This window comes from Halichoeres trimaculatus, unplaced genomic scaffold (genome assembly GCF_033239565.1).
Source record: "Halichoeres trimaculatus isolate MK-OKI-2021-1 unplaced genomic scaffold, fHalTri1.1 fHalTri1_scaffold_2, whole genome shotgun sequence".
Taxonomy (NCBI): domain Eukaryota; kingdom Metazoa; phylum Chordata; class Actinopteri; order Labriformes; family Labridae; genus Halichoeres; species Halichoeres trimaculatus.
In genome coordinates, this window is record NW_027437180.1 from 34,091,709 (window position 1) to 34,117,690 (window position 25,982).

The following is a 25,982-nucleotide window of genomic DNA, read 5'->3' on the forward strand; positions in this document are numbered from 1 at the left end:
GCACACATATAAGGCGGTGCCCGCTGCATCTGACCAATCGCGGACATAGGGCAGTCTGGAGCGTCAGAGCAGGCCGGAGAGAGAGAAGGACAGCATGCTTCACACAGGAGGAGCAGGAGGTGATCATGAGGAAGTATGACGAGGTGAAACATGTAATTAACGTTAAAAGCAGCACCGTCGCCACTGCTAAAGCACGGAAGGAGTGCTGGCAGAAAATTGCTGACAGTCTAAATGCGTAAGTGTAGTGGTGTAGTGCAAATAAAATATTTTGTGCCATTATCATCCTGAAATAGCACTGTTCACCATGCACTTTTACTGTAACATGCAACATATCTAATTTAGTTCTTACATGAATTTATTCATTTGTTCATTCCTATCATGTTTACATTTTTTGTGATATGTAGCCCACATGAGCCCTACATGAATTCCTGTCACAATTTTAATACGGGCAATAAAATATTGTCATGGAACAGAAGTGTTGGCATTGAAGATCTTATTACGGCAATGAGAGTTCTTCATTCCCTTTAACTACCTGTAGAAAGTGTCATGTACTACCAACCCCTCCCTGGAAAACCGGTAACTTTCATAAAGGTGGTCATCCCAAAAAAGAGAGTGGGTCGGTGCGGTCCCTGAAAACTCTCTGCCGGAGTGCTCCTCGGACAATGCGAGCTCCGATGTCCACGGGATCCTCCAAGAACGGACAAGCCATTTTTTCATGAGGGCTCATTGGTCAGTGGGCGGGTTTTAATAGTCCACGAGTTCAATCTGGAACCTAACCTGCCCCGGAGCAGGTTAGCCATTCAGCATACGTTGCCATGGAGACTCGCCTCGCTGAGGAGTGATCCCGTGTCGTAGAACAGGGAATCCAAAACCTATCCTCAAAGCTACCTCACTAGGCAGTAATCCTGCTTCGTAGAACAGGGCCCAGGGGTCCCTCATCCAGATCTACACTCCTGCTCGCCTACCAAGCTCTGCTTGAGAATGACGCCTGGCGCTCCCAGCCCAGCGCGGCTCCAAATCTCTAGCCATACTCGTCTCCTTTGTTGTGCCCAAATGGTGGAATGAATTACCTAACCCTATATGATCTGCAGAGTCTCTTTGTCTTTTTAAGAGATGTCAAAAGACTCAACTGTTCAGGGAACACCTAGGCACTTAAGCTGACCCTTCTGCTCTTTGTCCTCAAGAGGCAGAATGAGTCAGAACGTCTCAGACCCAGCTCTAAGTGAAAATTCAACACTAATTATTGGATGTTTTTATGGGCTGAACTATATTATTGCAGCGATTAACTGTGGTTGGTTATGGACACATTATTCTACATGGGAAAAATATCCCAACAAAATAAAACAAAAAATTTGAAGTTAATGGCAGCACCTGAAGGCAAATAACTTGTCGCACTTTGTCGCACTTACTGAGGTTTTCCCTCCTGTTGAAATTCTTGCTTGTGTTGTATGTTACTTTGGACCAAAGCATCTGCTCAATGAAACTGTAGAAATGCAAACAACTTGTGGACTGTATTTGCAAATCAGAAATAAAGGTAAAACAGTGCGATGGCTGCATACAGAGACCATGTTGGTGGTCATTCCAACAACCAATTGTTATCAAAGTCATGCATAACATACAGCAAGTGGGAAGCCATTTGGCAAGAGTCACCTCAGACAAACTTTTGGACAAAGGAAAATTACTTTAAATTTTCATGCACACACACACACACATGATCCATCATACATAATTTCTTGCTCATCTAGCGTCTGATCTTACAAAATAAAATAGGTGTCGCTGACCATCTTTGAGCATTCATCACTGTAATTGGCTATGTAACAGCATCTGCTCGCTCTGAAACTCAGTCTGAAGCAGTCAGATTTGTTTAAGGCGTCAGAGAGAGATGGAGGCGCAGAAAGAGGTGGAGAAGCAGAGACGGTAGGGATGAGAGAGAGATTAGACATCCTTCATAGGTCTTAAATCTCCATTAATCATCGCTCCACTATTCACATCCCTGACTCTGACACAGATAAGCGCTCGGTATAAAGGAAGAACCAGGGAAGACAGAAAGCGGGAGAAAAAGAGCAAAGGAAAAGGGGGAGATCACAGACTTGTTAAAAATAATAAGCTGCTACAGAGCCACGTGGAGAGGCCCTGTTGAGATGGGAATTGCTGATTAAATTAGAGGCTCATTAATCAGCCCTTGACCATGACTCCCCCCATTTCTCTTGTTCAGCTCGCACCACTGACTTTCCCCCCATTTTTTTTCCTCTGATGCTTTTCTACCTCCTTTTGCCAGGAGAGGGATCTCCCGCTGTAGGGTCAGGGTTAAGAGTCAGCAGGAGAGGGGGGATAAAAGGGGGCAAAAAAGACCTGGCAACCCACTCCAATGATTAGCCTGGAAAAATAGCAATCTGGCCTCCCGCCTTCTTTACTGCCCCCTGGTGAAACTGAGTCAAGCCAGAGTGGCCAGTTTGGCAATGCAGAGAGTCTACTACCTCACACACACGCACTGTTTTTCATCCAAACAAAGCTTTGCTGGCGGTCTGCTCCATCTCTGCAGAGATTTGGCTGCAGATCTAGCAGCAGTTATCTGTTTGGCTGACTTTGAGTGAGAGGAGTGAGTGAGTGATGGCTGTGGGCATGGTTAGGCAACACTCTGATGATGAAGTGCTTTTGAAAGCTGAGCGCCTGTTTCATAATAGTGGTGATTATGCTGAGGTCATTAGAACCGTACGTGTTACATCACAGCTGCCAGCTTCAGGGATCCCCCCTGGTTAGGCTTTAATGGTGAAAAATGTGTTTCCCCTTCATTATGAAACCAATCAATTAGTCAGTCAGCAAATCAATCAATCAGTAAATCCATCAGCTGGCCTGGCAGGAAAATGATCCCTGTTTTCTTTCATAGAGGACAGTATTATAGATGGGGTATGTCCTCTGATTCTCTAAGTGGAGAAACGCATTATGGGCTCATTATGACTCAATCAATTAGTCTGTGTAGTGATGATCAATCACAGTGTCAATCTATCAATCAGTGCTCAGGTGTTTAGGGTTTGAAATGCATCTGAAAGATGGCTGACATGGTGAACTTTAATTTACAACATATTACATGTGATTACTTTCATCAAGCATCAGGACAATTTTTTAATCTAACGCCAGAGAGCTTAGAGAACTATTTTTAAAAGTAATCAGTATTTCTTCACATGATATTTGTTCATTTGGTGTAGACATAGACTGACTAATTAGCCTGGCTGATTACTGACATTTTAAGATAATCAGCATCTTCAAATGCCGAAGCAAGCTAGCTACTAAAAAGATTGTTTTTTTTTTAAATAAATATAAATAAAAAATAATGTCTGCAGGCACTGCGGGCAGTTTTTGTTAGTGTGGCTGCTGTGAAGCAATGTTAAATGCTAAATGCTAACATGTTTTTCTCATTCTGAAACAACAGATTAAAAGTAAAATAGCTAAATAAAGTAGAAAATGAAGAAGTTATTTCCTGAAACTGTGTTTTGTTGGGGAATAACAAAGGGTAAAACGGGCAAAATGCTGTGGGTGTAGTTTTAAAGTAGACTCCCTGCTTGAAAAAAATGTCCACAAAGGAGTTGTAGGAGGCTGTTGTTTTGATGCACAGTTACATTTTAGAGGAGGTGGGGCCATGTGTGTAGGATTTGGTGTGGAAAAGACCAACACAGACCTAAAGCTTATGGTTCCCCATCTTTTTGATGCAGAGGGCTTAACGCCAATATGCTTCTTGAGTGCCAACATTGGCCACTGTACAGTAGGTTATATTAAAACAGCATTAAACTTGCTGACTAATCAGCCTGACCAATTAATTTGTCTGTCCCTTCTATGTAATGATACATTTTAAATTGAAGGCATCTTAACAGCAGATTTTTCAGTCAAATATAAATCTCTCTTCCATTAAAGTCCAGCCGATGCAAGGTAAGTAGTATGTAGCTATCTAAAAAACACTTCTACCTCGAGTCTCTACACCTCGCCCTGTGAGGTCCCCCTCAGGATCAGCACAGAAATTGAACAGGACTCCTTGACATATCTGACAGCATCCTTTCCCACTCCTCGACTGCCCTCTCCTTCGCTCACTCCGTCAGCCACAGAGCAAGGAGGGGGGAGTAATAAGATCTCTGGGCCATACCTGACCCCCACATATGAAAAGGCCTGACACACAAAGTGAGGAGGGAGCCACTTAAAAAGGAAATGGAATGAAGGTGGAGGAATAGAATGGGAAGGAGGGAGAGCGAGAGGAAAGCAAAGGAGGGTGATGAGGAGAGCATAGAAAAAAACACAAGTGCCCAGCCATGTGTGAAAGACATAATTGAAAATGTCAAAAGATGTAAGGAATGACAGCAATGAACTGGCTGAGCATGGCAGTGCGGTCTGTCAGTGAGCTACTACCTCCATCCTGAATGGATTCTGCCTCTCTCTTCTCTCCTACATATATTCTCATTGCGAGGCACATTGCACACACACACACACTCACAGACAGACACACACTCTTGCATAAGTACACCCTTAAACAATTTGTGTTACTCTCCTTTACTCATTTGATTCCATCCATCTGCTTTCTGTCTCTGTGTGACTTAACCTCTCTCTGGCGAGTTTCCCAGCATGAGCGTGTGGGCGTGCAGCTACACGCGTGTACGTACAGCCTTTAATGCGTGCATGTGAGCATATGCATATAGATGGATTTGAAAGGGAAATGTGATGCCAGATCAGCACTTGACCTTAATGTCAGCGCTACTACTTATCTTCACTGCCGCCCTTTATTCTTCTCTTTGTGGGCTGTACGCCTCCTCTCCTTGTCTTCTTCTTCATCTCAAATATGAAGAAGAGATTAGTCACCCATAGATGATGGGCTGAATTCATGACTTATAATTCAAAAAAGCCTGCTCCATATCAGCTTTGTTTTTTCAGTTCATCATTGTGCAAGATAGGAGAGCTCAGGAAACTTTCTGCTTGTATCAGTTTTGGCGCCCCCTACAGAGAGAGTAGTACATCTTATACCTTTGTGGATTAAATGTCCTAACCAAGGGGCAATATCCAGTTAGAAAAACCATATTTACAGCCTGGTTCAAAAAACAGTTTGAGTCTACAATTCTGATTTCGATATTGACGCACACTGTATGGTGAGTGACTGACGGGCGCCCTGCAGCTGTTGGAAAGGAAACTCACCGCCTGTGTCATATCCAATGTGGCTCCATGGATTGGCTTTATTTTGTGGTATCAGGAACAGATGGGTTACGTAGCAGAGACTATTAATGTGTCCCAAATCGCATACTTCCATACTCAAATACTCAAAATTTTGAGTATACTGCGTCAAAATGAAAAACAGTATGCATAGTATGCGAAAAATGAGTATGCAAAAGTACCCGGATGATGTACTCAAATCGGCCCGGATTTTGAGTATGCAGCTGTGGACACTCAACGCACTCATTTCCTCCTCTGGCAGCAATGGCGGAAGAGAGCTGTGGCCGTTTGCTCAGTACGGTAAAAATACAAATAAACAATACATACTGGGACATCTTCAGCCAGTAGGAGGAGGAGGGGATGTTGTTGGCACCGATTACGGCGTAGCAAAGCGCGATTGAAATTCATTGTAATTAGTATGAAAGGTGGTAAGATCTTGATATTTTGATTATGTTATTAGCTGTGTTTAATATACTACTGAAAAGGCTTTGAAAATTTGCGGGCAAATAGTGGCAGTATTTGGCGGAAATGCGCTGGAAGCCGGTCACAATTAGATGTAGAAGAAGAAGAGGTGGACATCATGTCGTAATTTCCAGTAAGTACGGCGCTCGGCAGTATGCGATTTGAAACAGCACTACACCCTCAAAATTCGCGCACTAAGCCAGTGAGTTTGTAGTATGCTTAGTACACTTAATTTGAAAATTTTGAGTACACAGTATGGAAGTATGCGATTTGAGACACACTGTATGCTGTACTGTATGTTTTATTCAGTCTATGGTCTTGATGCAACTTGAAAAACCCTAAAAAGCATTTAAAAGACTCTGTTAGGCAATCTGTTAGCTGTTGATTACAGTGACACCTTTGGGCAGAACCGGTGGTGTTTTTTCCTAAGATGAAGACTCAATTTCCAACAAGCACCATCACCCACTGTTTTTACTTGCATTTGTTTTGGAAGCAAATAAATGGAAATCAGATCTTCTTTGTTCAAGACAACTCTTCCCAGGATGCAAAGCAATGAGGTAATGTCTTTAGAGGTAATGTAATGAAACGTGACAACTGCAAACTTTGTAAACTCAGTTTGTAGTTTAGTGCCTAGAGGTGAAAAGATTATCTGTTAAGTGTAAGTGAATTCTGGTTACACTTTAGGTCAAAGTGATTAATTTTTCTCAGAACTTTCTTAAGTACTGTCAAACAAATCAGTTCATTTCAAAAATCAAAAACTACCAGGGTCAATTAACCTCTTAACAATAGAGGTGGGAGAAAAAAATGATTCAAATTTTTCATTTTAGTCCTTGTTTATAAGCTGGATTGGTAAAAAGTTACCACTTCTCTCCAACAGAGGGCGAAATGTTTTTTTCTGAATCACATGATGTGCATTTCGTGGGGTAATGTTGCTCATGATATAGTCTGTGGACATTATCATCATCATTTAGCCTTTTTCACATGGTCTGGTGTTAAAAAAGGAAACAAAAAATCTCAAAAACCACAATTATTGAAGAATCGCAATTTAAATTGAATCGCCACCGCATAAATTATGCTAGAACTAAATCACAAGAATAGTATATTGTCTCAGCCTTACTTAACAGTCCCCCCAAAATGCCACAAGCACCTGTAAAGGCACACCCAAATTAAAGTGGATAGCTTCTAAACTCTCTGGAGTACATACACAAGCTTGATTCCTCTGTAAAGGTAACACTCTGAAATTTTAACCTCAGCAGTGAAACTTATTGTAACTATAACTAGTATGTAGTTGTTGAAGTAACAATGCAGAAAATTTAAGTTTTTCTGTCCTTGCCTGGAATTGGACCCAGCTGGTCAAGTGAGATGACAATCAAAAGAAACTAAAATGTTGACACTGTAGTATTGAGACTTGAAAACCTTGCAGAATCTTCAAGGCTCTGTATTCAAATTGAAGTCAAAACAGCCTGCAGGCAGGTCACAGCCGGTTAATGGGTTAATGGTCTCCTGGCATAGACCTTGGTCTTTAGTTCAGCCCACAGATTTTCAATTGGGTTCAAGTCAGGGCTTTGTGCAGGCCAGTCAATAATGTTGACTTTGTGAAAAATAAATAAGCTGGAAAAATGTTGAAAATTACTTATTTTGCCGGGGACAAAACAAGTAATGAAGCACTACTGTTGATATTAAAATAAGATCATTTTTGCGTATTGCATTTTTCTGACCCTGATTTACGAATGAATAAAAAATGTGCCATGGATACAGTCCTTACACTCGGTCAAAATATTTCCAATCTAATCTTCTGTCATTTTTAATTTTCATCCCCAGGGTCAGGAATTTTAACCTGACTGTGTGCGATTGTCCATTAGAAAAATGTATTTTCTTTCAATCATCAAGGCAAAACAAGGCAAGAATTATCACTTCCATTAAATGTCTTCACACATTCTGTCTTGAAGGAGCTAATTTTCCTCGTGAGAAAAAAACATTTTCTCAGCATCATTAATTAAGGAGTAAGAGGGGGCTGCATAGAGATGTGAGGATGTAATTTGCATAGCTTGATGACACGGGTGGAAATCACTATGATACATATAGGCCTGCTGCACAGTCATGAATATTCATGTGTTCAGCGCGCCACCAACACAGCACATCAAAAATAGATGTGCTGTGTGGAATATGATCTTATCAGAAAATCCATGGGTGACATACAGCATTCAGCTGCAGCCCTCCACCATGGAGAATCTGCTCAGTGATTTTAAGTTCATTGAGTTCAGAAGCTTGCTGTAAGCCGGTTTACACAGACCATTGATAAAAGAGCTGAGCAGAAATGTCATGTAAGTCTTATGTGAGAGATATCAAGACCCCTGCTGCAAAAACATGGAACCACAAAAAGTCTTAAAGCAGAGTAACACCGTGTGAATCTTGCTAGAAAAGCAAATACCACTGCGGCTCAGAGACAGTAAACAGTACATCCTGCAGACTTGTCCAAGGGAAACAAAGCAGCTCATCCGCTAATAGTGGTTTCTTTTTGTTGCCTGTGGGAATCACTTTAACCTTCTCTGTAATATTGCCCTCCTGAAAGAAGGGGTAAGGGAGGAGGGTAGTGAGACAAAAATGGCTGCAGGGCCTAGAGAGTTTATTTAAGACTCAAATTAAACATCCAGCGCAAAGGTGCCGACTAAATTCAAACCTTTAATGACATATTACTGCTTGCTATATTTACTACTCACTGACAAAAGGTGCCATAGGAGACCTTGTGCATTTGTTTTTAGGAAATATAATAAGATTAAATCTGCCAAATCCTACAAATTCATTACGTCATGTCTGAAACAGAAAATACATAGCAGAAGTAAACTTTCAAATGTTCACACATTTTCTTTTCTGGATGCCTTCAGGAGTAATTCAAAGGGCTACGCACTGCAGAGAACTCCACACACGTCTATGCAGAGTGGGTGTCATCTGCATCCAAACAACCTGTGAGTGCCTGGACACACAACACAGCGGGAAAGGAGCTGGCCAGCCAGCAAGAAAGAGTGCCGACGCAGCAAACAATGCTCCGACCGGGACAGCCGGTAATGGGATAAGTGGCGGGTTGCAAATGTGTCAACTGGAGTGTGAACGCCATGTTAGGTATGCAAATGATGAGGAGAACCTATTGGCTTGGCATGCATGGCCCATCTATTCCACAGTGGCCTGCCAAAGTGATACAGGACTTGTCAGAGATGGCCTGTGGTGGCTGCAGGAGTTTGGACTATAAATTACAGTTTATGGGTCATTGATTCCAACCTGAGGAAATTAATTCAATATATCTTTCAGAGTAAGCTAATTGATGACAAAAATGCCCAGCGTTATGGGCAGAAGCTTGTGCTGTTTCTGCTCGGCTGAAGAAACTTCACAGCCCAAACGTAGGCTTATGTTGCCAGCTTGTTTCCACGTCGTCTGCTTATGAATAAACGACTCCGACATGTTTATTCTACAGATAAACACTTTTATTACACAATTCTTCCACCCAGAATACCCAGATTGTGTCAGGATCCCATTAAGAGCGACAGCACCTGGTATATAAATGCAGATTTGCATAATGCTGCATTCTTGCTAACATTTAAATGTATCTATTGTATTTGAAAATGGGGTCACTGAAAGGGATATAAACTGCTTTATGGTCCCAGTACATCTCAAATTAGAACTGACTAAATCCAACTATATGTAGGCAAATGTGTCATAGTGAATGTGCACTATACTGTTGCACCTTTCCTGCATGTCACTCCCCACTCTTACTCTGTTTCCTGCTCTATACAGTATTGTCATCTGACAAAAAGGCAGAAAAACAAAACGAAATAAAATAATTACCGTAAAATACCAAATAAACGGCAAGTTCCAATTAATCGCCAAATAAACGCCGGGGGTATGGTAAGTTATTCAGCGCAGCCTACGAGCTGTGGTCTGGAGGTCGACCGATTTGGGTTTTTTGGGGGCCGATGCCGATGCCGATGCTTTCCAAATTTGGGCAGCCGATACCGATATGCATAACCGATTTTTCCAATTTGATATTCAGGCCAATTGTTAAATAAATATATATTTATCACATTTTTGTGAAACGCAGCAATTTCTGAGCAACTAAAAGAAATCTATTACAACAAGTCGTGTCCAGTCCTCTGAACATTTATTCAGCTTTCAAAACAATGAAATATTTTGTCTGAGTAAACACACAGTGTAACAAGCAGTAGTAAACATTCACACTCTTCTTAAAATGTCAAAAAAGAAATTTAAACTTATTAATATAATTTGAACAAAAGTATGTAATGTATCCAAGTGGTTCCACAAGTTTGAGGTGCTCATCTTTTTTGTGCCTGATCAAAAATTGCGTCATTTTATACAATGGATCAAAAATCTGCTTTTTTAAAGAAAATACGGCCGATGGCCGATAGAGACAAATGTCCAAATATCGGCCCGATATATCGGCCGGCCAATGTATCAGTCTACCTCTACCGCGGTCCATTTCTTTTGTTCTTTTTTTCATTCCGCAGTCATAGTTACAGAACACACATGCAAAAGCTGGACTCACAACTGACAGTTGACTCTTGAAAACTGATTTTTGTAAAAGAAACATAATCAGACTGCATCTTATTAGTAGTGGTGCAACGGATCATCATTGATCTGTGATCCGCTCGGATCGACGTAATCGGTTTGGCACACACATGACCCAACAGCAGTGTTTTTGTGCAGCAGAAGCCCAGAGCGCTCGCACCAAACACCCCCTCCCTGCTCGTCTGCCCCGTCCGAGTGCAGACTCAGACAGGGCCATATTTTACTTGGCCCAAAACACAAATAAACGGAATCCCACCGAAAAAATATGATATCGGTCTGCATTCACGCTTTATTTAGAGAATTTTCAGCGCGTTACTTTCACACTAAAACACCGCTAAATAAGGCTCTAGTTCTCATCCTGTCATAAAACGGTACTACCTCCGCTGCAGAGCAACAGCTGTCTACGAGGCACTCGCCGCTTAGTGTATCAGTCCACGCGCGGCGTGCCAGATATAAACAAACGCAGGTAGTCTGCCAAGACGAATTATGCAATAACAACATTTAGATGAGGAGGCTTTGAAGAGTCAAAGAAGAAGACGTTACCACTTCTGCTGAATGTTATTTGCTGGGAAAGGAATTAAACGCCTGTCCCAAATAGTCGCCCGGTCCCAAATAAACGCCTGGTCTGCTTAGTGATTGAAACAAATAAAAGCCCTGGCTACTATTTGGTATTTTACGGTATGTGAAAAAATGAAACACAAAGAGACAGGGTCATAAAACAATCCTCATGAAAAAAGTCTCTTAAGGCACTTTATGGGTGACCTTAAGACTCAATCTGAAATCCAGCTGTAAAGCATTTTTGAGTGACTTTCAGTAAGTTGTAGCCATCCACTGACTCTTCTCTTCAACAGCCTTCAGCTTCCCACTGGAGAGAAAAACTCAGACTGAAAAATTTGGCCACAAGAAGCCTGAGAGCTGAGTGTAACTTATATCTGGTCTGACCTGATAAGCGGGCTGAATTATTTTTATTCTCACTTGAGAATCATGGATGGAGGGTCGCCCCGGTGGCTAGAGCATATACCATTAAGACTGAGTCCTTATCGCAGCTGCCTGTGTTCACTTCCATGCTGCTCTTTTCCATTAAAGGCAGACTACAGAGAGAAACAATCTTAAAGAAAGTCTACATATCATCAATATGGACTGAGGGAAGCAGCAAAGTTCACATGTTAAGGTAAATCTTGTTTAGACTTCCTTGGAAAGCTTATCCTAGCTAAAGCCAAAAGTTAGCTTATCAGGATGCTTTTTCCAAACTATTGTTGTTGATATATAAAGCTGCAAGTTGGTATCCTAAGAAGATAAGTTTGTTTTCTGATTGTTCAAACCTTAGACTGTACAGTAAGTAGATACAGTGTCCATGACATCATCCATCTGTTTTTGAACAGATAAATAAAGTTTATCATCGGTGGAGGCCATGCTGGAATTGCTGGCTCAAAAGGCGGGCTGTCAAGCCTAGTTTATGCTTGACTCAGTTGCGTGGTCGCATGGTTTGCGCACCACGAATGACGTCAACGCGCACCTCGCAACAGTCGGGCATGCTGGCACTTTGCGTGGTCGTGCACCTCCAAAATGTTTAAATGTGTTGCAAGAGCCGCGAGTTGCACTTCTAGATTTTCAAAATGGACGAAATAGAGGGTAGACTTGCTGAGCTGGTACGCTCATATGAGCATTTATGTAATCCATTATTAAGCAGGTATAAAAACCATCAAATGGCACTGAACTCCTCATCTACAGCCCGCATGGGTTTCACGAGCTTGGTGTGTTCCCCATCCAGATGCCTCGCTGCATGCAACGGGCAGACAGACCACCTTCTTCTCCTGCTCTGCTTTTGTCTGCTCAACAACAGTAAACATAATAATTCCTCCTCCTCCATTCGTAACTTTCGTGCCACCATTGTTTTGGTCCCTTTGTTTGGTCCACTTGACTTCACTTCTTCGTCTTTTGGTTGCTTTTACTGCTTTCTGTAACATTTTTTTCTCTACTGCCCCCTGTCTTTGCAGTGAATATTACAACGGAGAATGCGCCAAGCATAAATGCCACTGCGCTCTATTGAGGTGCGCGCGCTACCTGCGAATGGAGCCAGGCGAAAATATAACTAGCCCTTCACATAAGCTGCACCACTGATTGGGTAATCTTGTGATCTTAATACCTTCTAAACTACAGAATTGGAAAATTTCACCCCACTACAGTTTGTGCAAATAGAGGCTCTGTTAATCATTCAACTGTTATGTACACATGCAGTGGTAAACGTTTAAACCGCTAGAAAGCAAACCCAGAATAAGTATTCTGGATAATTAACACTACATCTGTCCATGTTGAGCTTTTAACTAGGTATGTAATGACTTCAATTTCATATCTCATAACTTCAACTTTTTAATCTCATAATAATGACAAAGTACGCCTTAGTCGATTTACACCTTTTAAACTTGTAATTATGACTCAGTATCTAATACTTATGACTAGCTTTTTGTCATTTCACCCATTTGTTTTGTAATTATGACTTAGAGTCTTATAATTATGACTTTTTTTGTCATTTAAACCATCTGTTTTGCAATTATGATTTAGTATCTTTTAATCTTGACTTTTTATTTCATTACTGAGGCTTAGTATCTCAAAATTTTGATTTTTTACCTTGAAATTATGACTTAGTATTGTTATTATGACTTACTGTTTATCTCACAGATAAAACTTTTATATCATACTCATGAAAAGGCTTATCATTTTGAAATTTTTAATGTCCTATTTATCATAGTATCGTATTAACTCAACTTTTTACCACATTTTTTTCTTTCGGAGGTATGACTTCGTATAGTAATGACTTACTACTTCATAATTTCACCATTTTATTTCATAGTAGTGACGTAGAATTGAGTAATCTTGATACTTCATACCATAATCATGAGGATTCTCATATTTTTGACCTCGAATCTTGAAAGGTTGACTTTGATCTCCAAATTATGGCTTAGTATGTCCTACTGACGATTTATCACATTTATGAGACTCAGGTTTTTGAAACTCACATATCAAATACGATACGTTCAGCTATATAAGGTAAACTGTTTACCTCGTCTTGTCTAATAATTATGGCTAAGTAATGTAGGTCTTCTCTCGTAATATTCTCTAAGTTTCACTTAATTTTATCATTTAAATACTTTTTTGTTTATTTTTTAGTCACCACAAATCTACAATCTGCTCAAAAATCTTCCTACCTTGTGTAAATGAGAATTCTTAGGTTTTTGTCTTTCTATGTGCAATAAAAAGGGGACTGGTGGCAATGTTTAGTGCAGATTGCAAAGTAAGGGGAGAACTGAGGTGAACACAAGGGCAGAAACAAAAAGAGGAAGAAGACATCTGACATCGCCACATGCCTCAAGCTCCTTTAAAGAAAAGTCAGGAGCTCTTAAAGCTCAAAGAGGAGAAAAACCTGATTTCTGCTCTCTGCATTTTTCTTTGTCCTTCTACTCCCCCTCCCACCCCCACCCCACCCCTCTTTTCTAATTTTCCTGAGGACGGAGGTGCCTGCCTGGCTGGCACATGACATTGATTTCCATCAGCTCTTGGAAATAACCTCAGAGCCGTTGTCAGGGCAACCAGCATCTACCTTTTAGCATTTTTGCATATTGCCGCTGAGATTTTCTGTTTTTTTTCTCTCCCCCCATCTTTCTTTTTTCATCACGTTGGCCACGGCTCACAGAGCGACGGGATGACAAATGCTCTCAGGTAGAGAGGCGATGGCAGAGGATGGAGGAGAGGGGAGGAGGGTGATGGAAGAGGAGGAGAGAGCAGCGGTCGGGTGGTTGGTGGTTTGAGGCTGAGGAGGAAGTGGTGGGGAGGTAAGGGAGGAGGGAAGGGGGGGTAGCAGAGAGAGATGGATGGCTGTGCCAGGCAGGAGCAGGCAGGGCCGGGGAAACTCTGGCATGTAGTTTGTGTGTGTGTGTGTGTGTATGTGTGTGTGTGTGTGTGTGTGTGTGTGTGTGTGTGTGTGTGTGTGTGTGTGTGTGTGTGTGTGTGTGTGTGTGTGTGTGTGTGTAATGTGGGGGAGGGTTGTTGATGACTGCCTGTTTTGGGACGGTGGGGGCAAGTAGGAGCGGGGGGCAATAAAGCACCAGAGCAGTGACACCAATGGACTCCTGACTTCTAATTAACTACACGAGGACAGGCAGTGAGATTTTGAGGGAGGAAAAGAGGAGCATTCAGACAGAGGGGGAGAAAAAGGGGAGAAAGAGGGGAGAGAAGGGACAAACCAAACTGAGTTACATTCAGTGGTCAGTAAAGCAAGATGATCCAAGATGCTTCGAGGCAGAAAAATAAGGGACACCCTCAGCAGCAGGGGGGGTAGTGGCCAGACTACTAATAGTAGAGTGGGGCACCATTTATGGTAAAGTTTCATGTCAATAAGTAAGAATTTTAAAGTATTTCTTCAGAATGTATTCCTTCCTGTCTGTCCTTTGGTTGTTTTCTCTAACAGTGTGTACCCACCTTAAGCTTCGCAAATTTTTCGCGTGTTGATATCGCGTACAAAGTCAATTTATAACCGCGAATTGACGATGTGTCGGGTCAAGCAGAGAGAGTCAGAACCCGGGCGTCTAGTGCGGCGCGATTTCACTTGACGTACCAATACATTCGCTCTCAACACTTTCGGTGGGTAAGCACTGTAAAAGCATGAATGGTAGTGTTTATCAATATTGTGTTGAATGAAATGTCTGTATTCTTTATGTACTGATGAGTCAGAACCAATCTGAGAAAATATATCTAGTAAACCACTGTGGTAGCTTAAAAATAATCTTTTCCTTTTTAAAATCTCATTCCGTTGATCTTTTAGTAGGATTAACTTTTCCAAATTAATCACATTTTATTAGTTATCAATAAGATTCCTGCATCTTTAGATGCTTCAGGTATGAAGAACTGTAAGTCTGACATTTGGTATTTGTTTGTCCTGATGTTGCAGTAATGTTGCTTTCCAGCTGCATGCTGTCACATGTCCACAGGCCGCCATGTACCACAGAAAGCACTCGGTGACTTTCCCAATCACGTCTTTTTGCATCCTTTGCTTTTCAATGGGGCACGGGGCAGAGTCCCAGATGCAGCCACAGCCACAGACATGTTTACTTCTGAGTTCCTGTGACTTTCTCTCATCCAATTAATGATGGGCACTTATTCCATTCTTAAAATCAACCAATCGACTGTTGTTTTTAGCGGGCGGATGCAAACGCAATGTTGAATTCAGGCAGAATGGTGTGGCTTTCAAGGCAAACTGGAAATATCGGATACATTGCATCCTGTGTTGATTTAAAATGAGACGCAACGTTTAAGTGTGAAATACGGGACGATTCCTTAATTTAAGGAACAGCTGGCAACCCTAGATGCTCTCCACCATAGACTGTATATAGAGTGGACAATGTGGCTCGGCCATTTACCATCGTACGGTTTTGAAACCATAATACCCCCGTCACAGGCACAGCCATTGGCAGAGTTTGCGCAATAGAGACTGTGAGGGATTCTGGGAGAATCTCAGTGGAGCCGGGTGACAAAAATATAAATAATTTTTTTTTCTTTCAAGAGTCTAATCATTTTATGACTCTACCCCCTGACATATGTTATAATCCCCGAAGAAGAAGAAGAACAGCAGCTGTTGATCGTCAAACGTGATGTAAAGCCTTGTCTCTCTTACAACTACTAAAAACAAAACTTTTCAGAAAAAAGAGGACTTGACTACAAGGCAGCCAAATGGTATCTTCAAATCACCACAGCAACCAGACGTAAATAACATTTCTTCGAGGTGTATTAATTTTTTTAAAGTTTGACCACAGCCCATCTGGAATGACTGGAGAGCCAGATTTTTTGCAGCCAGTCACTAGGGGGAGCAGTTTTTGTGGCGACCTCACTTTGAGCAAGACGATGTCCTTTTTTTTGAACAGCCTATGCTCCCCACTTTACAACATGAGGAACCATGAACGCTCACATCTTTGTGAGCTGCAGGCCAATGCCAGCACTGACACTCACAATGTCCGCCTGCAGGGGACATCGAGTTCCCTCACTGACAGCAACAGCATGTGTGTGTTTATACTGTTCTGTGTGTCTGTCTGTATGTCATGAGTCGTCTTCTAGCTGTGGTCATTTACAGTTCAGTGGCGTAGAGAGGGAGTCATCCTTGTTGTTGTGTGAGTCTCTGCAAATTTGTATGTGCACAGGAGCATGGTGCATGTGAGAGAGAGCCTGGGGGGGGCTATCGAGTCAGCCGAGTGTGTCATGAGAAATGTTGATGCACAGAAAGAGAAAAGGAGAAAAGGGGAGAGGCTACCTACAAATTCCCTCGCCAACGTTTGCCTCGTGATTTCTCTTCCACTGCCCTGAATCAACACCGCAGTCAAAGTGCAGCCAGGGAGAAAATTAATTTCTTATTACCTGATTATATTATTAGGTTTCGCTTGGAGTGTCAGTTAAATATTCCACATCAGCATTTCATCAAGCAGCGTATAGCGTGGTATTGTGAAGTAAGGCTATAGGTTGAGCAGGGCAAGGCAGCAGCATGAGCCTGAATTGGGCGCTGTAATCGTCTGAGACGTGCCTTCCCATCCCTGCGAATAAAGACTGGCGCTGCCAATATGCTGGCAGAAAGCAATTTGCTCAAGTGCTTGTGCCTCTCCCCCGTCCGCTGGACACACACACCCTTCAGCAAGCACACACTCACACACCAAAGCAGTGCAATGCCCGGTCATTCAATTCACAATGGGCTCAAGGGTTTCACTCAGGTAAAGCACTCACCTACACACACACTTTCTGTCTCTCCTCACTCCCTCGCACACACAAACGAACAACATAGGGCTGTTTTTTTTTTTTCAAACAAGCCCGAGCAGACTGCATTCAACCAAGATTTGCCTTTCATTCCCCCTCTGCTCCTACACACAGAGGATTTGAGACGTGACCGATGCCTCAGCGCACCCTCCAAAAACACCTCCACACATCTGACAAACACACCAGCTGAGAGAGAAGAGTGGAGGCCATCAGATGAATAAAATGAAAAATGATATTCAAGGCACTGCAGGGGCAAGAACCCAGGGTCTATACACTAAAAAAAAGAAAAGAAATATAGACATTCAAGGTGTAAATCAGTCTCATCTTATACATCCCAGGCTCAAAATGTCCTGGTAAGTCTCAGAGAGGCTACGGTAAACAAAATTGATCATTACAAAATTCATGAGGTCCAGAAATCCTAACTTAGGTCTCTCTACTCCTGGAGGGCAATGTTATTATTTTTTCCCTCTATCCCTGGCAACAAATCTACACACTCTGTGGCTAAGACCAGAGAAAAGGGCAAATTTGCATACCTTCCAGAGGAAGAAAATCTGATCATATAAATGTAAATAAGGCGAGCTTAACTTATATTTTCCTTGAGAAAACAGTGAATTGATAACATGAGTGAGCAGCAGGTGGAGGAGGAAGGTGGATGGAGTGGAAGGGGCTCAGAAGGGCTCGTGGATCAGTATATGCATTAATGTCCAGGACTGACGGAGGGAAATTAGCTTTTCTGCAGATGCCTGCAGAGGCTTTAAATGTCACTACTGTGGACAAACAGCAGGAGGCAGTGGTGCAGCATCAGCAGCACAGATGCAAATTACATGCCTCTTCTGCACACTCTGTATGCACCTCTCTCCTGCTGATCTTTATTCTGTTAGGAATTAGAATTCGATGTTTTTACAGATTTTCTTGTTTGCTTCAGCACATTTTTTTATCACACTGTCACAAACTTTAAGCGCTATCCTCAGATCAGTTCAGAACAAAAAATTGACATCCTTCAAAAAAACCTCTCACACACAAACCCACAAAACAAATCCGTCTTAACTGTGATTGAAAAAATACTGTTCACATCCTGCAAAATCTTCATGGTCATTCAGATATCTCTCAATCCCAAGCCTGAAAAACACACTTTAACAACACACATAAAACCCTTTTATGGTGCAATCTTCTCAAAAACATATTTCGGCTGTGTGGTCCTGGCAGGCAGTGTATTGTCCCTCTGCACCTCCTCTTCAGCCAAGCACATCCCTCGTACATCTCATTCGCTGACCTCTGTATATGAGGTCAGCTCTCTCTCTGCGGTGTCTGTTTCTTGTAATGTTCAAATGTGCAAAATTCATGTCCCAAGATGAGCAATGTAAGTCATATGACCTGAAAGCGTCACGCTGTCCATGCTTTCATGTTTTCCAGGATGAATCAATGATAAATTTCAGATTTCACATTAATGCAGCCTCTCACTTGAACACACTGCTGTGCATGCAGCCTGTATTGCCTGACTCGACTGTAGACTGTCAACATGCACATGAAATTTGCTTCCAACACTCGTTTTAGCAAGACATATCGTGAGACATTGTTTTCCATGTTTAATGTAATGTCCACACTTGCGTAAGTCACAGTAAGCACAGTATTGTGATGTGAAAGTCCAATGCAGAGTAAGATGGAAAATTTTCTTTTACTAGAAATTACTATCACAAGGCAGGTGAAATAAAAAAAAAATTATATATATAACCAACCAATATTTCTGACCAGTACTTTTTCACCTTTCACCCCTTCTTCTTTATGAAGGTGTCAAAACTAGAGACTTGAATAAGGTTGGTTGACAAAGCAATAGCTATGATAATCATAAGGCTATTTGATGCAACTCTGCCTTCAATACACAACAAAACAAACACGACAAACCTACAGTACCACCAAGAAGTAGCAATCAAAGAAAAAAACGGACGTCATCTTGCTCGGCTTGAAGTGAGGCTGCCACAAAAACTGCTCCCCCTGGTGACTGGCTACAGTAAAGGTCAAAAATCCATCTCCCCAGTCATTCCAGATGGGCTGTGGTCAAACTTTAAAAAATTGATACACCTCATAGAAATGTTTCTCACGTCCGATTGTTCTGGTGATTTGAAAATAATATTAGGCTGCCTTAAATTCAGGTCCTCTTTTTTTCTAAAAAAGTTCCGTTGTCATAAGTTACAAGAGGCTAAAAATTAGGCTTTTCATCATGTTTAAAAATGACTGACAACTGACGTTTTTGTGGGTTTTTATTCAAGGATTGGAAATTATCTCGGGAGGCTGGGCCAAGAAAAAATTGGAATCTCAAAAGAAAAGAATTATTACTTCTTTCACCTGGCTCCACTTAAAGTTTCTCTGAGTCCTAAAGACCTTTTTATTGACAACAATTGGGCTTCATTCGACAAATTAAGTGAAAAATTTGACCTCCCTAAGTCACATTTTTACAGATACTTACGAGTTTGACATTTTATTCTTCCTCAATCTCCTAACCTACTTCGACTACTTCAAGAAAACTTCCTTGACACTGTCCTATCATCTAACTTTTTTAGGAAAAAACTTGTTTTGATTTTCTATGATAACATGCAAGATTTGAAGCTCACTTCCACCAACAATCTGAAGGACACATGGGAGGAAGATCTAAATTTATCTTTGTCGGCGGATACTTGGTCTTCAATCCTTAAATTAGTAAATTCAACCTCTCTTTGTGCTCGCCATTGCCTTATTTAATTTAAAGTTGTACATAGAACTCATCTCTCCAGAGCCAGACTGTCGCGTATCTACCCAGACGTTAGCCTCTTTGTGATAGATGTCACTACACTGAGGCATCCATCATACATATGTTCTGGCTCTGCCCCCTTATTAATAAATACTGAACAGAAGTTTTTAACACACTGTCTCAGATTTTCAACATCAACCTGGAGGCTGAGCCCCTGGCTGCTTTATTTGCTTTATTGATTCAGGTTTTCATTTACCCGCTTACAGACGTCACTCAATATCCTTTGCTTTGCTTCTTGCTCGATGGGCTATCCTATTGAAGTGGAGGGACCCTGGCCCACCCACTCGTTCACAGTGGATGACGGATGTGATGTCCTGCCTTAAACTAGAAAGAATCAGGTGTGTTCTTAAACTCTCAACAAGAAGCTTTGATGATATGTGGGGCCCTTTTTTAAAAGTATTTCATTCCATTTGATGCAATTTTTGTGATTGCATACTTATTAATTTTTCATTCCCTCTTCTAACCCTGCTTAATGTAATCTGCAGTTCTTCATCTATCTACTGAGGTATGCTTGACAGACTTCTGTTTTTCTATTAGGCTCACCGGCAGTGATGGGGGTTGTTTGTTTTTTGTTTATGTATTTTTTGTTTTGTTTTGTTTTTTGTTTGTTTGTTTCCCTCATAGCCTCTACTCTCAGACTCTGGCTGCACAACAGCTGGCAATGGCGGTGACTGTGACAGGGGTATTTTGGATTCAAAACCATACAATGGTAAATGGCGAAGCCATGCTGTCCACTCTATACACAGTTTATGGCAGCCATTCATTTAAAAAATGTTAGAAGGCACATATCTAGCTCTCATAGAAACAGCTTCCTCTACACATTTTTCAGGGATGAGGCAAACTGCAGGAGTACATAATGAAAGTCCTTGTTGAGTTCATGGGAAGAGTTTGACTGCTTTACTCTACCTAATCTACAGCATTTGGCCGTGAGGCACACAGGCTTCCAGACTGAATGTAATTGTGACAGAGGGAAGTTCATGGCTGAGAAGATACAAGACAAGCATTCTATTAGCCTGCTCCAGGACACGCTGCTCCACCTATAAAGAGAATGAAAGGACAATCTCTCTGGCTGTATGGGCTCTGCAGGTTTAAATCAGATTATTTTACCCACCTATTGTGAGTCTGGATTTCATCTTTTTTCCATTCTGGACCAAACAAACACTCAATCTGATTTGTAATCTCCTGTATTGACGTATCAAACATCAGATATATGCCACTATTGTAAGAGGAATTGAGAAAAAAAGGAAAGTAGTTTTTGTTCAATTCTTCCTTCGAGCAAGACAACCCCCCGAGGAACGAAATGTGATTCACATTATCCTGACCTCGAAGGAGGTTTCATTGCAGCATGGCTGTGAGGATGCCAACTCGGTCAATGTTGCATGAAACTGCCGCCTTTTATTGGCATGGCATTCAATCAGTTCCTCTTGGGTATATGTCCTTGGCTTTGCAGCGGGGGCCACCCATTATAGCCCTCCCTGCACCTGCCCACAGCTTACTACCCCAATTCTTTTTAATGGCATTCCCCCCTCGCTCTCAGCCCTGCATAAATACAATCAGGCCTGTCAGGGAAGGCAGAACCACTGGCTCTCTCCCTCTATTGTTTCTGATTGATTATGCAGAGCAACCATTGCTCCATCCTCCCACGTCTTTGAATTTCACTGGAGTTGGCTTGAAGCCAGGAGATCCTCCCCCGTCCATCCTATTCCCACCCCTGACCTGATAGTGTACCCACCCACCAATACATCACTCTAATCCACCTCATGTGGGGTGACTGTCGACCTCGACCACAGAGGGAAACAGAAAGCCACAGTGGGAGAAAGATAAGTCCTTTTGCTAAGGAATAACAAAAACGTGACAATCCATTATCAGTCTGTTCATGCAAGTCCTCGGCCAGCCAGACATTAACATGCAAGAAACTTTAAATCATACCACTGTAGACATAGGAATCTATTGGGAGGTGATATTTTCTCTTTGACCAAGCTCACAAGGGAACAACATGGATTAAAAAATGGCCTCATGAGAAACAATTTCTCATTTTATCATAAAAATATTGAGCTGTGAAGTTAGTTTTCTCAGTGGCCTGGCTTCAGAGGATCGCAATCCAACAGTGTTGGCATGCCAAAGCACCTTGAAGGCTCATGGGGGTCTATATTTCATTGTCAATTGCTCCTGTTATCATGCAACGCACATTCACACACCCTTCGTCGGTGTGAGTTTTAACTCATGTGCCAGTCAGTCAGCCCCATTAAACCCCAAAGCAGTCCCTGGGCAGCCCTTTTGTCGTCGCTATTTGTTCCCCTCAGCAGCACTAAACAGCAGCTCCCACAACATTCACTCCAGCTAAACAACCTTAGCCTCCCCAGAGAGGAATGACTTCTCCTCTCCCACCTCCACTGGTGACTTTAATGAAATATGCAGCTGTCTTTTAATCAAAACGAGGCCAATTTGCATAGTGACAGGAAGGGGGCGGTGGACCTTCCTTTCCTCCCACCCTGACTGCACAAGAGCTGGCTGCAATCCATGCAGACGAGTGCCCTGATTTCTGAACGGCAGGAATGAGATAGAGAGGAGGCAGACGGAGGGGGAAGAGGAGATGCAGGAGGCGTGGATGGGGCAAGGGGAGGAGATGGTGGAGTAGGAGGGGCGGGTACATCGCTACAAACAAGCAAAAGCCAAATTAAGCAAACGAACAGATGGATGTGGCGCATTAGCATACATCAACAACAAACAGGGGTGCCTCGCTTCGTGTTCGGGAGAGTGAGTTGGCAGGGCTCAAGGGTAAATCGGGCAAAGGATTAGAGAGCGCGAGTCGTCTGTGTTTGTATGTGTGTACAGGTGTGTTTGAGATTTTAAATGTGCAGATTAACAAAAACAAGAACAGGATAACAAACAGCATGCAGAGTTTAAATACATGCAAAACCATTAGCGAATCAAGATTAATTACCAACAAATTACCTTGCGATGATTATTTTCAAGGCGAGGAACAGGGCGTGTGAGCTGGACAATGGGCGGCAGTCTTTTGTTTTAGCAGCTAAGGACTGTCTGAAAAACGGGCAGATACATAACAGTTGCTCCTCTGTGTGTCTAAGTAGCTTCAAAGGAGACAGAGGCTCTGTCTGTGAGTGTGTGTCTGTGTGTGTATTTGGGACTGAGTGCAGCAAGACAACTGGCCGCTGGGTACCACACCAGCACAGACAGTTGCTCGCTCCACGATAGGCTTACCAGGCAGATGGTGAACTGGCAGACTGGAAGTGTATCTGGTTGGCTTGCTTGGATGTCTGGCTGGCCTTGTGGCTCATTGGCTGTCTGAGTGGAAGAACTCTGCCTGGTAACGATGACGGAGCTGGTAAATGAAAGGAAAGCGGATTTTGAACACTGGGTTTTTTCCCCTTTAGATAAGACACATCTTTCCTTTTAAATTAAAGCACAAATGAACACTACTCAGCCATGTTTCTTTAAACTAATAAACAGCTAATAAAGATTAAGACACTGTTAGATTACAATGCTGGAAAAGGCAGCGTGGATGATGCTGGCATTATTCCTAGATAAATCACAGTATTTCTGCCAGAAGACATTTGTAATGTGCTCCCATGTAACAATATGTAATGGGTGAAGTGCAGTGATATATTAGGCAATACGATCCAGCTGAGATACATAATGTACCTGCTGTTAGTTTCTGCATGAAATGTAATGATTTTAACGCAGCATTGTAGTTAAAGCAGGAGGCAAGCCAACCATTCCTTCCTGATAATTAACAACAGAAGATTACAGATATTGTTGTTGTTAAACCACTGCCTGTGAAAAGATGACACAGCTCTAGAGAGCTTCAGATCTACCTTGTTTGAACTGTTATGGTTCCAAATCTTGCCATGTGGCTGGGTGTTGTTTAATGGCTAATTAATTCTGACCACCTATTGTTTCACAGCGTGTAACTACATGTTGTGTGTCTGCTGATGCTGGCATATACTGCAAAACATGTTCAAAGCTCCCTAGGCGAAGTTTATCCTCTCGTGGCTTCCATCCATTTTTATTGTATTTTTCTAGAAACAAAAGCTTAAATGAGTGCTGCCAAAATGAGCACAAACTTTCCAAACCTCACCTTATTACCTGTTTTTTGCTTCAATTGTTTAGGCGGTTATGGTAGTATATATGCCCTTATTAATAATTTGATGGATGGTTGACTGAATTAACCGAGATTTTCTGTGATTTGATTATCCTTGATTAAACAATACTTCTAAATACATATAAATGAAACACACCAAAAAGAATCCGCTAACTGCTACAAGTAGCTGTCTGCTAGCTTAAACTAGCTTTATACCCAGCCTTATACCCAGCAAGCTATAAGTAGGCAGGTAAGATATGAATTAGCTTGACGAAACAGATTTCTAAAATGCTGAATGACAGTTAATTATAAAAACAAATTAATAGAAAACTAATAAATAATATTTTAGGTTAGCTTGAAAGTATTTACAAAAGCTGACATTCCTCAACAGTTACTTACAGAGCTGGATAAGCGCTAACGGCTAGCCGCACGTGCACTATGCTATAATGACGCAGCCAAATAATAGTTTGACACGTTTGTTCGTCCATCGTCACTGTAACTATTTTACAAGACAACAGGTGCTAGAAATAAATTTAGTAGGAAAATGAGAGTGGCAAGGCAAACTTAACCGTCACACTTCAGTCCTCAGGGACTCAGCAGTAGCACAGAATGACTGGAGAGGGACACAAAGCCGTCAGATGACGACGATGAAAACCTTTCAAAATAAAAGCTTTTTAAACTGGAAATATTTTTGTCCCTGTAGAAAAAAGGCTCATGAATCAAATAAATAAATAGATAGATAAATAAATAACTAAATAAATAAATACGTGTTTTTCAGAATCATAAATTACCTTCAGTATGTATGCATTTTGTCCTCTTTTTCTTCCTGTAAGTAGCCCACAAAGCAGTGCACTAGTTGATGTAATTAATAACCAAAAAGCAATACAAACTGTTGCAGCCTGAAGCAAAATGAACTTCAATTCAAAATAATTGAATATCTCTGTATTGTCCGAGTCTCTTGTGAGTTTCAGTTTGGCTAATTATCAACCAAACAGAACAGGCAGGTTTAATGGCACACTCGGGGGAGAAAACAATTAGATTGGTTTGTTCATTTTGATAATAATAAGTCATCTGTTATTTATTGAGGGATCTATAACACCATTTTCTTTTATCCAAATAGAATTAAGTCCAAGGTTATTCTTATATGTCAAGGAGAGGTGTGATCAAATCTTTTGAGTGTACCACTTTATTAAGAGCCTCCAGATTCCTCTGTATTAAATATACAAATAATTAAAAACTTGAAAAGTATATTTGGCTACCTGTGAGCTTCAAGTCATTGGTTCATAAACTGCCCAACTTTTGAAGTTTTTCCCTTTTTCCAGTATGTCTTCAGAAACTTGTGATTTGATCCAATTTCTTTCTATTTGTCTTTTCTGATGAGGTTGTAGTTGCTAGAAATTATATACCCTCTGCAATCTGCCATTTTCAGGAGTAACTCTTGAAAGTTGTGTTTGGTTTATGTTCTAACCAATCCATACCATAAACCAATCGTTCTTATTTCTGACCAAATTTGTCATTGTACCATATATTTTTTATGTTAAGATTTAATAACTGTACCTTAGGAAGTAAAGAAGAAAGTTGATCTGGGCCCAGTACCTGTGCCAGTGGAAGGACCTAGTGCTGTCACAGTTATCATCATCGCTCACCTTCACGCTTCAGGACAGCTGCTTGAAAAACTGTTTGGCTAGAAATGTCAACGTTGGGTGAATTCTCAATAGATGATGATTTTTATAGAACTTTCATTGTCTCTCACCTTCACATATGGCATTTATCACCCCGGGGTGTGATCCTCAGCTCAGACGAGTTTCAAACCAATGAATCCTACAAGAAAGAGATGGCAGGAAAAGCCGCAGCAGGTGCTCCAATGTGTGAAAAGGGTGACTATGACCTTCTACAAACAACACTGTCAACACATTACTAACAGCAGGGTACTTGAGAAAGAGTGTGACAGGAGGTGTAAATGAGACGCTCTTTTAAACCAGTACTGTGTGAGATGGTGTGATGCCACTGCAGAGCTGAAATTTCACATTTTATCTCAGCTGGATCAGAGCCATGAATGTGTTGTTGTCCCTTTTT

The 25,982-nt window shown here is 41.6% G+C and overlaps 1 protein-coding gene across 3 annotated transcripts in view; it reads right to left on the reverse strand.

Annotated features, from left to right (window-relative positions):
* Nucleotides 1–24,518, reverse strand: part of tnrc6c2 (trinucleotide repeat containing adaptor 6C2) — a 163,504-nt gene extending 138,986 nt beyond the window's left edge. Inside the window, exons 1-3 of one of the 3 annotated variants that reach the window (XM_074665538.1) lie at nucleotides 24,306–24,518; nucleotides 23,027–23,147; nucleotides 22,760–22,846 (exon numbers count right to left, since the gene is read on the reverse strand). The gene's annotated coding sequence lies outside the window, so the exon portion shown is untranslated. The remainder of the gene's footprint in view (nucleotides 1–22,759; nucleotides 22,847–23,026; nucleotides 23,148–24,305) is intronic. The other 2 variants (XM_074665541.1, XM_074665539.1) reach the window with 2 other exon arrangements.
* Between the last annotated feature and the right edge of the window lie 1,464 nt (nucleotides 24,519–25,982).